Source organism: Oryx dammah, unplaced genomic scaffold (assembly GCF_014754425.2).
Source record: "Oryx dammah isolate SB20612 unplaced genomic scaffold, SCBI_Odam_1.1 HiC_scaffold_26, whole genome shotgun sequence".
In the NCBI taxonomy this organism is placed as follows: domain Eukaryota; kingdom Metazoa; phylum Chordata; class Mammalia; order Artiodactyla; family Bovidae; genus Oryx; species Oryx dammah.
In genome coordinates, this window is record NW_024070210.1 from 58,312,131 (window position 1) to 58,328,751 (window position 16,621).

The window sequence follows — 16,621 nt, forward strand, 5'->3', positions numbered from 1 at the left end:
GAGGTTGGCTCCCTTGAAACCTCTTTCCTGATGAAGATCAATAGCATTCTATAGGAGATACACAGAAGGCCTGGGGCTGAGTACAGCCACAGCAAAGAGAGAGCCTGCAGCCCTGGGCTGCTCCCAGTGCTGTGCATTCTCTGATGTGTGGACAGAAGGGCCTCTTGTACAGCAGCTTTATAAAACAGTGCAGAAACTGCCTGGAAAGAGTTCCAACTGGGACTGGCCACTTTGGCCACTTTAAAGCAGTCTTTGACTGCTGTATTACTATCACACACGTCACTTCCATCCACCATCCCCTCTAGTCAGTGAGGTTTCTAATGACATCCAGGTTCTTATGATTCTTTGGCTATCCAATTTTCTCCAAACCCTTAATAGTGTCTAATTTACTTACTTCCAGCAAGTTCCATATGTCAGTAACCACACCCAAATTTCTTTCCTGGACATAACTCTCAAATCTAATTTACTTTTTTCCTCACTCAACTCCTTTCCACTTTTTCCTCAAATTAATGGTGGCTATTTGGGGAGGGAATATCACACCCTTAATGAATTCTTTGTCTTGAGATTGAGTCTTCTTCTTTTTTTTTTTTATTAAAGAGACTGAGTCTTAAGGGACTTTAGTTGCTTCTGTCTACCTAGATTCCCACCCTCTGGGCTCTAAAGACAGTCAACTTTTCCTACTTGAAAAGCTTCAAATTTCTGGACTCTCTCTAGTCTCCCTTGAGTTTTTGAGCCAAGCAGTTCTTGCTTGAGCTCTTGCTCCTAAAACCTTACAAAATATAGCCACTGTCAACTAGCATACAGCTCTAATATTCTTTATTCAGTTTCTACCCATAGAACTATGGGTTATTAGTCACTTTATCTACCTTAAAAACTATCACTAACAAAAATTTTCCCAAATATTCTGCCATTGTGAGTCACGAGTCTCCATCTTCTAATATCAGTTTCCTCACTGTTTTCTCAACTGTTATGACAGCACTCTGTGTCTTAGCTTTACTGTTGTGGTAGAACCCACTTTCTTTTCCATCTCTTACGTTAGTTCACACTAGCTGCCATATTAGCAGCTGAGTGGCTTTACATAACAGAAGTTAATTTTTCTCTTACATGTAGTCCAGTTGGCAGTAGAGGAGCTCTGCCCCATGCAGATATTCAGGGACTCAGATTAATAGAGACTTTGCCAATTCATCTGTGGTTTACAAGGTGGCCTTGGGCATTGCCATGCAGACCAGAAAGAGCAAAATGATCACACACTTCACCTTTACCGTATTCTGTTAGCCAGAACTCAGTCACTTGCTCATTCTCAACACCAAAGGAAACTGTGAGCCCAGGAAGAAAATCAAATGCTCTTGGAGATGACTAGACAGTGTCTGAACTCATCCTAGTCATTCCAGAGATATTCACACAGGTCCAAACAAATATGTCAACAAAATCTCTGTACTTTTGATAAGAGAAATGTAAGGGGAAAAATGTGATAAAGAAAACTTAAAAACACAAGGATGACTAAAGACATACCAAAAAATACACACAAAAAGAAAGCAAGGTGGTCATATTATTAACATCAGACAAAAAGTATCAAGGGAACTGACATTAAATAGCAAATCAATTAATGGAATTAAACAGTACATCAAATTATATGCAATGATAACTGGAAATATAAGAAGAAAAGATGGGCAAAAAAGTATAGTTGTGAAGACTTTAACAAACTAATTTTTACTTTCTCATTAGAAAACCAAAAATAAAAATACAGAGTATTTTTAAGTATATCTCATGAAGTTAATTGAAAAATGTTGTAACTTTAAAGTTGCAGGATACAAAATAAATACACAGAAATCTGCTGCAATTCTATACACTAGCAACAAAGGATCAGAAAGAGAAATTAAAGAAACAATCCCAGTTACCATCACATTAAAAAGAATAAAATACCTAGGGATAAGCCTCCCTAAGGAGGCAAAAGACCTGTACTCAGAAAACTATAAGATGCTGATGAAAGAAACTGAAGATGACACAAATTGATGGAAAGATATATCATGCTCTTGGATTGAAAGAATCAATATTGTTAAAATGACTCTATTACCCAAGGCAATCTACAGATTCAGTGCAATTACTATCAAATTACCAATAGCATTTTTCATAGAACTAGAACCAAAAAATGTTAAAATGTTCAGTCGCTCAGTCATGTCCGATTCTTTGCGACCCCATGAATCACAGCACGCCAGGCCTCCCTGTCCATCACCAACACCCGGAGTTCACTCAGACTCACGTCCATCAAGTCAGTGATGCCATCCAGCCATCTCATCCTCTGTCGTCCCCTTCTCCTCCTGCCCCCAATCCCTCCCAGCATTAGAGTCTTTTCCAATGAGTCAACTTTTCGCATGAGGTGGCCAAAGTACTGAGTTTCAGCTTTAGCATCATTCCTTCCAAAGAACACCCAGGGCTGATCTCCTTCAGAACGGACTGGTTGGATCTCCTTGCAGTCCAAGGGACCCTCAAGAGTCTTCTCCAACACCACAGTTGGAGACACAAAAGATTCCAAATAACCAAAGCCATCTTGAAGAAGAAAAACAGAGCTGGAAGAATCAGGCTCCATCACTTTAGACTACTACAAAGCTATACTTATCACAATAATATGGTAACAGCATAAAAACAGAACTATAGGTCAATGGAACAGGATAGAAAGCCCAGAAATAAACTCGAGCACCTATGGTCGATTAATCTACGACAAAGGAAGCAGGAACATACAATACAGAAAAGACAGTCTATTCATTACATGGTGTTGGGAAAACTAGACAGCTACATGTTAAAGAAAAAAAAAAAAGAATTAGAACATTCTTTAACACCATACAGAAAATAAACTCAAAATGGTTAAAGACCTAAATATAAGACCAGATACTATAAAATTCTTAGTGGAAAAATACTGGCAGGATGTTCTTTGACATAAATTGCAGCAATATTTTTTTGGTCCTGTCTCCTAGAATAATGGAAACAAAACCCAAACTAAACCAATAGGACCTAATTAAACCCAAAAGCTTTTGCACAGCAAAGGAAACCATAAACAAAATGAAAAGACAACCCACAGAATGGGAGAAAATACTTGCAAGAAAAGCAACTGACAAGAGATTAATCTTCAAGATTTTCAAACAGGTCATGTGGCTCAATATAAAAAAATAAAAATAAAAAAATGGGCAGAAGACCTAAATAGACTTCCTTCCAAAAAGGACATACAGATGGTCAAGAGGCACATGAAAAGATCCTCAACATTGCTAATTATTAGAGAAATGCAAATCAAAACTGCAGTGAGTCATCATCTCACACCAGTCAGAATGGCCATCATAAAAAGTTTACAAACTAAATCCTGGAGAGTGTGGAGAAAAAGGAGCACTCCCACACTGTTGGTGGGAATGTAAATTGGTGCAGCCACTATGGAGAATAGTATTTTTGCTGTTACTTAATCACCAATTCATATCCAACTCTTTTAAACTCCATAGTCTATAGCCCACCAGGCTCCTGGGATTCTGGGATCCTGTCCATGGGCTCTCCCAGGCAAGAATACTGGAGCAGGCTGCCATTTCCTTCTCCAGGGATGGAACCCACATCTCCTGTACTGGCAGTGGGGGTTCCTTAAAAAAACTAAATATAGAGCTGCCATATAATCTAGCAATCCCACTCCTGGGCATATATCTAGAGAAAACCATAATTTGAAAAGATACATGCATCTCAATGTTTATTACAGCACTATTTACAATAGCCAAGACATGGAAGTAACCTAAATGGCCATTGACAGATGAATGGATAAAGCAAATGTGACTCATATTCACAATAGCAAACCACTCCAGTGTTCTTGCCTGGAGAATCCCATAGACATGCAGGATACAGTCCATAGGGTTGCAAAGAGTCAGACACAACTGAAGTGACTTAGCACGCATGCATGCACTATTCAGACATTTTTAAAAAAGAATAAAATAATGCCATTTGCAGCAACATGGATGGACCAGGAGATTATCATACAAAGACAAGTATCATATGATATCACTTATATGCAGAATTAAAAAAAAAAAGATACAAATGAACTTATTTACAAAACAGAAACAGACTCACAGAGAGAAAACTTAAGCATACCAGAGGAAAAGGTGGTGGGAAGAATTGGGGGTTTAGGACTGACATCTGCACACTTCTATCACTTCTATATTTAAAATATATAATCAACAAGGATGTATTGTATAGCACAGGGAACTCTGCTCAATATTCTGAAATAACCTAAATGGGAAAAGAATTTGAAAGAGTAGATATATGTATATGTATAACTGAATCACTCTGCTGCACAGCTGAAACCAATACTACATTGTTAATCAACTATACCCCAGTATAAAAGTTTTTTTTTTAAAAATGGAAAAAAATTAGTAAATAAATAAAATAAAACATTGTACTTTCAAATTGAGAATGCACATTTCTTTAGCATATGCAGAAATGTATACTGTTCTCAACTACAAAGAAAACCTCCTAATCATATTGTGACAAAATTAGAAATAAATATATTTAAACAAAAGTTTACACTCGCACACACATATTTACATAAGATATAGCTATAACCCTAAGACCAAAAATCCACTCCCTTAAGTAACTGTTGTCTAAATGATCAGAGTAACTGTTTTATTTATATTCTTTAGCCTCAGGTAATAGAGACTCACTCAAACTTCAATCTATGAGTTGAAATTAGTGGATGGAGTTGTAAGAATACCTGGAATCCTAGGGAGATGAGATCAAACAGAAATCAAACAATAGGAGCCACTGTAAGAATGGGCCACTCCCAGTCCAAGTGGGAGGTGACTCACGGGAGGGACCAGCAGACTGAGGATGTAAATTTTGTTCTAGTGCTCCACTGTGAACTGACTCAGGTACCCTCCACTGACTGCTTCTTCCTGAACTCCTCCAACTTACTTCCTCCATCTCCATATCTTATCTTCATTTTAGTTTCTGCTTCTTTGTGCCCTAAGCTTGGTCCTTTATGACCTCTCCATTCTTGCAGTATAAGATGACCTTTCAATTCTTCTCCTGCTGTGCTTTTTCTTCTTCTGTATGTTTTGAAATTTAAGTCTTAAGAAATGGAATCTCATTAGCTAGCTCATCCTTTGCTTATGAGATGAGACCACATCTTTAGGTCCCCTGGCCAGCCTGTGGATTCTCTGGGGCCTCTATGAACCTGTTACTCAACTGCAAAGACTGAAGAGAGAACAAATGGTATAAAACGTGGATGCCTAATATCTGCCCTTTCTGCAAGGGTAGGAGTCAACTGCCCAGGAGGAGTTACAAGCATGGCAAGTAGGATTACAGGTATTTGTTGCGAGCATCAGGTGTTCTGCTAGACACTAAGCACATTGTGTAGGACACCTACAAACTACGATGCACTTTTCCAAAACCCACATTTACAGGCATGGAAAGAGATTCACAATATAACATTGATTTAAAATATCAGTTTACAAACAGGATTATTCTGTTTTTGAAAATAAAATATTTGTATGCATAAGAGAAAAATCTGACAAGATATAAAACATAAACATGTTGAGCCATGATTTTCTTTGGGTTGCAGGTTGGGATAATTTCAATTTCTTCTTCAATCTTTCTGAACTGCCTGTAAATATCTAACATTATTTCAGTGTCTTTTCTATAACCAGGACAATAAAATTATTTTTTATTAGGGGATGGAGAATCTTAAAATATCTATACCTTGTATCCTAGTAAATCCATTCCAAAGAATTTCTTCTAAGAGAATAATTGGGGTTATCCTCAAACATATTTTTATAAAAAGGATACAGGGTTTTTTCCCTCCTTCTAGAAAAAGTGTTTAACTTTTCTGCAGCTTCATGGTTTCTCTATAAATGTGACTCAAAAATGAGCCTCCTTCACATTTCCTTGGATGGTCTCAAGAAAATCCAGTAGAAAAGGTCAACCAATGACTTTGAGACTATATAATCCACAGGTATAGGTGAGAATGGTTGGCAGCACCCCACTAGAGCAGTCAGGGAAAATGGAATCAGTGACTGTTAGTCTCATATCAGAAAGTGTTTTTCCTCCAGATATCAAGTATTTGAAGCATCTGTTGTTGTGAAAATTTGTTTCAGAAAAGAGTATGAAAGTAATTTTTACAAAGATATAAGAGATAACCATGTGATTCTCCACTGGCACACTTAGTAAAAATTCTTCCTCCTTCCATCCTAAGATTTGTATCAGGAAATGTGAGCCATAATTAGCATTTTAACAAGCATGACAGATGATTTTTTATGGAATTAGTTTTAAGATGACACTGTTAGAAGGACTGTTTTAGGAGGCTATCTCAAGCATAGATATTTGCATTTTAACAAGAACCAAAGCTTCAACTTTGTGTTCCCACATGGTTCAGTGGGTAAAGATTATGCCTGCAATGCCAGAAACACAAGAGATGCAGGTTCTGTCCCTGGGTGGGGAAGATCTCCTGGAGAAGGGCATGGCAGCCCACTCCAGTAGTCTTGCCTGGAGAACCCGTGGACAGAGGCACCCGGCAGGCTATAGTCCACAGGGTGGCAAAGAGTTGGACACAACCGAAGTGACAGCACAAAGCCTCAACTTAAAGGAGTGAAGTCAGTATTCATTTCTGACAGCATGATGAGCTAGAGACCCTGATCAATTCTATCACTGGAAACAACTAAATCTTGGATTAAATTATCTTTTAGAATCTTGTAAATTTGTTGATGAGCTGTACAGAAAGGAAGAAATTCTCTGAGGTCAAAAAACCTAAATTTAAAGCAAGAAGTCAAAAATGTAAGCAGAGCAGTTACGTTCGCTTTTGCTCTCAAGGATTTGCCAAACCCCATTAAAACTGAGTTTCGGTTTTCATGCTGCAAAGGGCTTAGGGAGAAAGATGTTACACAGACAGTGGGAAGCCTACTAAGGGACTTCCATTAACATACTCACTTAAAGGTAACATACTCACTTAAAGGTTGGTTTAGAAATAAGCCTGCTCCCATTCCTGGGTAATGTATGGAAAAGTACCTGTCTCCAACTTTGGGAAGGGTGAAAAGGGGGGGAAATCTCCCTTAAATATTCTTAACCACAAGCCAGATTTCATATAGCTTCATGCTTCCTGCTGCTGCTGCTGCTAAGTCGCTTCAGTCCTGTCCAACTCTGTGCAACCCCATAGACGGCAGCCCACCAGGCTCCCCTGTCCCTGGGATTCTCCAGGCAAGAATATTAGAGTGGGTTGCCATTTCCTTCTCCAATGCATGAAAGTGAAAAGTGAAAGCGAAGTCGCCCATGCTTCCTCAGTTCAGTTCAGTTCAGTTCAGTCGCTCAGTCGTGTCCCACTCTTTGCGATCCCATGAACCGCAGCACGCCAGGCCTCCCTGTCCATCACCATCTCCCGGAGTTCACTCAGACTCACGTCCATCGAGTCTGTGACGTCATCCAGCCAGCTCATCCTTAGTCGTCCCCTTCTCCTCCTGCCCCCAATGTCTCCTGGCATCAGAGTCTTTTCCAATGAGTCAACTCTTCGCATGAAGCGGCCAAAGTACTGGAGCTTCAGCTTTAGCATCATTCCTTCCAAAGAAATCCCAGGGTTGATCTCCTTCTGAATGGACTGGTTGGATCTCCTTGCAGTCCAAGGGACTCTCAAGAGTCTTCTCCAACACCACACTTCAAAAGCATCAATTCTTTGGCACTCAGCCTTCTTCACAGTTCAACTCTCACATCCATACATGACCACAGGAAAAACCATAGCCTTGACTAGGCGGACCTTAGTCGGCAAAGTAACGTCTCTGCTTTTGAATATACCATCTAGGTGGGTCATAACTTTTCTTCCAAGGAGTAAGCGTCTTTTAATTTCATGGCTGCAGTCACCATCTGCAGTGATTTTGGAGCCCCGAAAAATAAAGTCTGACACTGTTTCTACTGTTTCCCCAACTATTTCCCATGAAGTGATGGGACCAGATGCCATGAGCTTCATTTTCTGAATGTTGAGCTTTAAGGCAACTTTTTCACTCTCCTCTTTCACTTTCATCAAGAGGCTTTTTAGTTCCTCTTCACTTTCTGCCATAATGGTGGTGTCATCTGCATATCTGAGGTTATTGAGATTTCTCCCGGCAATCTTGATTCCAGCTTGTGTTTCTTCCAGTCCAGCGTTTCTCATGATGTACTCTGCATATAAGTTAAATAAGCAGGGTGACAATATACAGCCTTGACGTACCCCTTTTCCTATTTGGAACCAGTCTGTGGTTCCATGTCCAGTTCTAACTGTTGCTTCCTGACCTGCATATAGGATTCTCAAGAGGCAGGTCAGGTGTTCTGGTATTTCCATCTCTTTCAGAATTTTCCACAGTTTATTGTGATCCACACAGTCAAAGGCTTTGGCATAGTCAATAAAGCAGAAATAGATGTTTTTCTGGAACTCTCTTGCTTTTTCCATGATCCAGAGGATGTTGGCAATTTGATCTCTGGTTCCTCTGCCTTTTCTAAAACCAGCTTGAACATCAGGGAGTTCACGGTTCACGTATTGCTGAAGTCTGGCTTGGAGAATTTTGAGCATTACTAAATTTACTAGCATGTGAGATGAGTGCAATTGTGCGGTAGTTTGAGCATTCTTTGGCATTGACTTTCTTTGGAACTGGAATGAAAACTGACCTTTTCCAGTCCTGCAGCCACTGCTGAGTTTTCCAAACTTGCTGGCATATTGAGTGCAGCACTTTCACAGCATCATCTTTCAGGATTTGAAACAGCTCAACTGGAATTCCATCACCTCCACTAGCTTTGTTCATAGTGATGCTTCCTAGACCATCCAAAACTCTTCAGCATGAATATTTGTTTTAAAGTGTTTTGAGGTCAGTAGTTGCCCAGAAACCTGGCAGAAGCAAGGGAAAATTCTTTCTGATGCAAATCATCTCTGACTTAGGTACAAAATATTGCCAAAGATAAAGTTTTCAAAATATGAGCTCTTATTTTTAAAATTTCCCATTTACATACAAATACATGGATGTCAATATCATACTGTATTACTGTAGCAATGAATCCTGATGACTTGATCTTTAATATATATACACAATTTCACCACCTCCATATTTACCTCCCCCACCTTAGTTCAACTCATCATCATTTCTCGCCAGTACTGCATGCTCAGGTTCACAGTTTTAGCTATATACACAAATAAAGAATTCTGAAGCATCTTTAAAATGGTGTTTTACAATAGAATTAAAAATATAGAGCAATATCTTGGTTTGGAAGAATTAATACTGTTAAAATGGCCATAGTACCCAAAACACCCGATGGTCAATGCCAAAATCAGATTGATTATATTCTTTGCAGACAAAGACAAAGAGGCTCTACACAGTCAGCAAAAACAAGACCGAAAGCTAACTGTGGCTCAGATCATGAACTCCTTATTGCCAAGCGGGATGACAATATACAGCCTTGATGTAAGAGAGTTCCAGAAAAACATATACTTCTGCTTCATGGACTACTCCAAAGGCTTGGACTGTGTGGATCACAATAAAGTGTGCAAAATTCGTAACAAGATAAGAATTCCAGACTACCTTACCTGCCTCCTGAGAAATATGTATGCAGTTCAAGAAGCACCAGTTAGAACTGGACATGGAACAACAGACTGGTTCCAAATTGGGAAAGGAGTATGTCAAGGCTGTATATTGTCCCTCTGCTTATTTAACTTATTTGCAGAGCACATCATGCAAAATGCTGGGCTGGATGAAGCACAAGCTGGAAACAAGATTGTCAGTAGAAATATCAATAACCTTACATATGCAGGTGACACCACTCTTATGGCAGAAAGTGAAGAAGAATTAAAGAGCCTCTTGATGAAATTGAAAGAGGAGAGTGAAAAAGTTGGCTTAAAACTTAGCATTCAAAAAACTAAGATCATGGCATCCAGTCCCATCACTTCATGGAAAATAGACAGGGAAACAATGGAAAAAGTAAAATACTTTATTTTCTTGGGCTCCAAAATCACTGCACGTGGTGACTGTAGCCATGAAATTAGAAGACGCTTGCTCCTTGGAAGAAAACCTATGACCAAACTAGACAGCACATTAAGAAGCAGAGACATTGCCTACAAAGGTCTGTATAGTAAAAGTTATGGTTTTTCCAGTAGTCATGTATGGATGTGAGAGTTTGACTATAAAGAAAGTTAAGCACCAAAGAATTGATGTTTTTGAACTCTGTTGCTAGAGAAGACTCTTGAGAGTCCCTTGGACTGCAAGGAGATCAAACCAGTCAGTCCTAAAGGGACTATATTCGTTGGAAGGGCTGAAGCTGAAACTCCAATACTTTGGCCACCTGATGGGAAGAACTGACTCATTGGGAAAGACCCTGATGCTGGGAAAGACTGAAGGCAGGAGGAGAAGGGGACAACAGGATAAGATGGTTGGTTGGCATCACCAACTTGATGAACATGAGTTTGAGTAAGCTCCAGGTGTTGGTGATGGACAGGGAAGCCTGCTTTGCTGCAGTTCATGGGGTTGCAAAGAGTCAGACACAACTGAGTGACTGAACTGAACTGAAACCAAAGCAATCTACAGATTTAAGGGGATACCTATCAAATGACCCATGACATTTTTTTCACAGAACTATAACAAATAATTCTAAAATTCATATGGAACCATAAAAGACCCAGAATTTCCAATGCAATCCTAAAGGAAAAAAAACAGGAGACATAACCCTCCTAGACTTCAGACAATACTACAAAGCTACAGTAATCAAAACAGCATGATATCAGCACAAAAACAGATGAGTGGAACATGATAGAGAGCCAAGAAATAAACCCACACACCTGTGGTCAATTAATCTTCGATGAAGGAGACAAGAACATGCAATGGGGAAAAGACAGTCTCTTCAGCAAGTGGTGCTGGGAAAAATGTAAATCAATGAAGTTGGAACATACTCTCTCACCATACACAAAAATAAATTCAAAATGGTTTAAAGACTTAGACATAAGACATAGCTCCTTTTAACTCTTAGAAGAAATCACAGGCAAAATACTCTCTGTCATAAATCATAACAATGAGTTTTAAGTCACTCTCCTAAGGCACTAGAAATAAAAACAAAAATAAACAAATGGGACTTAATCAAACTTACAAGCTTTTGCACAGCAAAGGAAACTGTAAAGAAAATGAGAAGACAACCTATAGAATGGGAGAAAATAGTTGTAAACAATGCAATTGACAAGGGATTAATCTCCAAATTATAAAAATACCTCATACAACTCAGTAACAAGAAAATAAACAGTCCAATTGAAGAATGGGCAGATGACCTAGACATTTCTTCAAAGAAGAAATACAGATGGCTAATATGCACATAAAAAGATGCTGCTGCTGCTGCTGCTAAGTCACTTCAGTCGTGTCCGACTCTTAGTGACCCCATGGACTGCAGCCTACCAGGCTCCTCCATCCATGGGATTTTCCAGGCAAGAATACTGGAGTGGGGTGCCATTGTCTTCTCCATAAAAAGAAGCTCAACACTCTAACTATTTGTTGTTGTTTAGTCACTAAGTCATGTCTGACTCTTTTGCAATCCCATGGATTGCAGCCCACCAGGCTCCTCTGTCCATGGGCTGAGCCAGGCAAGAATACTGGAGCAGGTTGCCATTTCCTTCTCCAGGTGATCTTCCCAGCCCAGGAATCAAATCCATGTCTTCTGCATTAGCAGACAGATTCTTTACCACTGCACCATCTGAGAAGCAAATCAATACTACTGTGAGGTACCACCTCACATAGGTCAGAATGTCCATCGTTAAAATTTCTACAAATAATAAATGCTGGAGAGACTGTGAAGAAAAGAAAATCCTCCTGCATTGTTGGGAACGTAAGTTGGTTCAGCCATTGTGGAGAACAAGATGGAGGTTCCTCAGAAAACTAAAAATAGAATTACCATATGATTCAGCAATCCCGCTAGTGGACATATATCCAGACAAAATTCTAATTTGAAAAGATACATGCACCCCTATGTTCACAGCAGCACTATTTACAATAACCAAGATGTGGAAACAACCTAAATGTCCATACAGATGAATGAATAAAGATGTAGTACGTGTATACAATGGAATAGTACTCAATCATAAAAAGAATGAAATAATGGCATTTGCAGCAACATGGATGCAACTAGAGATTATCATACTAAGTGAAGTAAGTCAGAAAGACAAATACCATAGTATATCACCTATATGTGGAATCTAAAGTATGACACAAATGAACACAACTACAGTAGAAAAGAGAAACTCACATAGAGAATAAACAAACCTCATGGACATAGAGAACAGGCTGGTGGTTGTCAAGAGGAAGAGAGTTGGTAGATGGATTGAGTGGGAGACTGGGTTAGCAGATGTAAGCTTTTGTATTTAGAATGGATAAACAACAACGTCTTATTGTATAGCACAGAGAACTATATTCGATATCCTATGATAACCCAAAATGGAAAAGAATACAAAAAATGTGTATGTATACATATATATGTATATATATGCATAAATGAATCACTTTGCCATACAACAGAAATTAGCACAACATTTTAAATCAACCATACTTCAATAAAAAATTGATAAAAACATAGAGAGCTATATATCTAGCAAAAAATGCATTAAGGCCTTCATAGAGAAAATCACAAAATGCTATTTCAAAAATAAATATAGCATTAGATCATGAATTGCTTAATTCAATATTGTAAAGATGTCAATTCTCCTAAAATCTATAAATACAATGCAAAGCCATCCAAAATCCCAAGAGATTTATTTTTGATTCTTCCTTTTGTAAGTGTGTGGGTACGTATTTAAGCTGTGTTTAAAATGCATGTGGAAGTACAAAGAACTAAAAGTAGTGAGGATTATCTCAGTAAAAATTGCCTGGGAGTGGAAAAATTTACCTAATAGCATGTCAAGAATTATTATATAGCTATCTTAGTTAAAAAAATAGAGTATGAGTAAGGGATAATGAAGAACATAGCACATATGTGGTTTATGGCAGAGAGAGATTACAGAACAGTAAAGGAAAGATGAACTTTAAAAAAAAATGGTTCTGGAACAATTGGTTATCCATAAGGAAAACTAATCAAATTGGATCTCTTCTGCACAGGTTATGTGAAAATCAATTCCAGGTGAATTAGAGACTTAAGAGAGAATGGCAACACTTTAACAAAATAGAATATCTTTATGATGATGAGATAAGGAAACATTTTTTTTTAAATAAGGCTTTACGACTGAGTGACTGAACTGAACTGAACTGAACTGAACTGAAAGACACAAATCATAAAGGAAAGACTTGGCAAGCATCAACTATATTAAAGTAATGTAAAGTAAAGTAAAGTAAAAATTAAAAGTAAAAATTAAAAATAAATAAATAAATTAAAACAACAACAACAAAAAAAAAAATAAAGTTAAGTACTTCTACACATTGAAGAACATCATAGAGAGTAAAAAGATAAACTACCAACTGGGAGAAGATATTTGTAACACATATAACCTAACAATGTTTAATATTCAGAATTGATAAAGAGATTCTACAAATAAAAAAAAAAACAAAGAAAATGGCCAAAGCTTGAATAAACTTACAAAAGAAAAAATACATCAATAAACTTGAAAATATCAACTTAGTAACAGTAAGAAAACTGCAAATTAGTGCTACAATTATTAATAGCATTTCATGCCTATGAGAAAAGCAAAAATTAAATAATTTTTAAAACAGCCATTATTGGCGATGATTTTAACACTTATACAGCATTGATAGAAATTTAAATTGGTGCAACCACTCTGGGAAATAATTTGGCATTTTCTAATAAATTTGAAGTTGCACAAGCCCTATGATTCTACATCTTCTCTCCTAATAATAAACATAGAGAAACTCTAGTACATATGCACCAGAAGACCTATGCAAAGAATATTCACAGCAGCACTGTTTAGTGATAGCAAAAATCTAGAAACAGCACAAATATCCATCAGTTGTAGAATACAATTTAAATTGTGGTATATTCACTCAATACACTTACAGATAGCAGTGAGACAAATGAACCATACACAAACCAAGAACATGGATGAATCCCAAGATATACCACTGATTTTTTAAAGTTGAAGAACATAGTATAATTCCACTTAATATAAAGTTCAATATAGGTAAAACCAAACAATGTGTTTAAACATAAAAGGTAAAATCTTAAGCAAAAGCAAGGTGATGATCAGCATGAAAATCAAGATAACAGTTTTCTCTGAGAAGGAAAAGACTGCAAAGGACTTTAAAGACAATGATGAACTACTTTTCACTCTTCATTTTATCTTATTTATCTATTTTGTATCTTTTATTTTAAAGCTACTTTTAGATATTACATATTCCTCGAAACAGTGAATTTCTATTAGGACATTTCAAACTTTTATAAGCTATTGGGAAAGAGACTGAAAAGGAATTTGGAACTAAGAGAACCTTCTCATCCCTCTGACGTGTGGGTATTAGGAATGACTTGCCTTCCCAGAAATAGGTCCCTCTGACTCTCCTGTTCTCCCACTTTTTGCAAAAGTTGGAATTTAAAAAAATTTCCCAGCTCTCCTACTGCCATTTACTGGCATTCTTTTCAAGGCCATTATGGCCCATTTCCTCAACTTTGTAAATAAGCGCATTTACCCACCCAGGTTTAGCCATACCTGTAGAAAAGGCTTTAACGGGCATGTCCTGTCCTCTCAGAAGAATTTGCCCAGATCTCATCTCTGGCCTACCAACTTTCCTGGTTGCTCAACGGCAGCCCACTCTAGTACTCTTGCCTGGAAAATCCCATGAATGGAGAAACCTGGTAGGCTGCAGTCCATGAGGTCTCGAAGAGTCGGACACGACTGAGCGACTTCACTTTCACTTTTCACTTTCATGCATTGGAGAAGGAAATGGCAACCCACTCCAGTGTTCTTGCCTGGAGAATCCCAGGGACAGGGGAGCCTGGTGGGCTGCCGTCTATGGGGTTGCACAGAGTCGGACATGACTGAAGCGACTTAGCAGCGGCAGCAGCAGCAGAAGCAAACACCATTTTGACCCAGTTCCTTGGTTCTTGACATTTGCTCAGCTCTTGTGATGGGTAACCTGGTTGGGCCACGTGTTTCTGCCTCATCTTCAGCACTTTCTCTAACTTCCCTCCCCCTTCAGTCTGTCCTCCATCATCCATTCCCAAGCCTCAAGCACCAATGATCACCACAGACAAACAGCTTTGGGAGGAACAAGTCTGGCCCCCTCAGACGCCCACCTCCCCATCCCCAATATAGAGGACAGCAGTTCCTTCAAATTCACCATGATATAGTGATTTCATATCATCTGAAGCATGTACCTCTGTCAGTGTCCCCCCATTTAAGCCTTGTTGACATTAGCAAGTTAAATGTTCCCACTGGGAACCTCCAAACAATGGAAAAACTCGACAGAGAAATTGACGACTGTTTTACTTTTGGCCTAAGCTTGAGGGAGGATGGGCATTCCAGAGAATCCATCCAAGACATCACCTGATCTGGTCCTTTTACTCTCCAAGTTCAAAAGTTCCTCACAGAGGGACCTTGCATTTTACAGACTGTTGCCCAAAGAACTTGTTGCTACAACAAAAACTCCCAAACCATGGAAACTGTTTGTGTCAGCCAAATTCAAAGCTCAACTATATACACAGCCTAAAAATCAAGCTGCCTTCATCTTGCATTTTTGGCTCATTTTGCCTGGTCCTATCCTAAAACCAAGTGGATTGAATTACTAGGTAAAAATAAATTTCATCTGTGGGAACTGTTGCTATTGTCTCAGAAAACAAAGGGAAGGTCTTTTTCTGCCATGTCTTAAAAGGAGTGAAGTCATTGAGGATTAAAAATCAGACTTAAATTCCTACCACAAGCAGAAAAATGAAGCTGGTTGCTTAATTAGACTCACTGCTAAAAGGTTACTTAATTATTTGAAATTGTGTTTCAAAATATTAAGTTCAAGGAAGACTTTCTGGGGGACAATTTGAAAATGTGCATTTAAGTTCTTTAAAAGCTATATAATTTTACCCAGTAGTTCCAGTTCTGGGAATCATTAAGAAAGTACCTTAAAGAATTATGTGCATGGATAATTTTAACAATAAGAAAGAAAAGAACTTTTAGATATCCAACATAGGAAATTGGTTAAATAAATCACTGCACAGTAGAAGTATTCTTTAAGATCTATATAGCCCCCTGGATTAACCATCATGCTCTATTCTTTACCTAAATGTATTGTCTAATGCCCCAGCATGCTGAGTTTTCACCGCTGGAAGCCCTCTTTAGCTAACCCACACGCTCACACTCTCACTTGGTGAGTTGTATGCTCACCAGGATGCAGCTGTGTTTGTTCCCAAACCTATTTATGCTGTTACAGCTTTTGCTGTAATTATGTAATTTAATTAAATAATATGTACACCAATTCCACAACAAAAGACAGATTTTTATTAAAAAAAAAAAAAAAAACGTATTGGATATTTTAGAAAGACCAAGTAAGGTTGAGCTCCATCCTCTCAAAAATGCTGTTGAGTTCAGTTATAGTGAAGAACTGTAAAATAATGAGAGAAAACTTTAACAATACCAAAGTCTTTTTCTCTAGATTGGCAAATATTTCTTAATCTAAAATAAATGGCCTGG

The 16,621-nt window shown here is 38.2% G+C and overlaps 1 long non-coding RNA gene across 2 annotated transcripts in view; it reads right to left on the minus strand.

Annotated features, from left to right (window-relative positions):
- Positions 1 to 16,406: 16,406 nt before the first annotated feature.
- Positions 16,407 to 16,621, minus strand: part of LOC120853109 — an 85,490-nt gene continuing 85,275 nt past the window's right edge. For both annotated transcript variants that reach the window (XR_005718710.1, XR_005718711.1), the window contains exon 3: positions 16,407 to 16,532. This is a non-coding gene — a long non-coding RNA (uncharacterized LOC120853109). The remainder of the gene's footprint in view (positions 16,533 to 16,621) is intronic.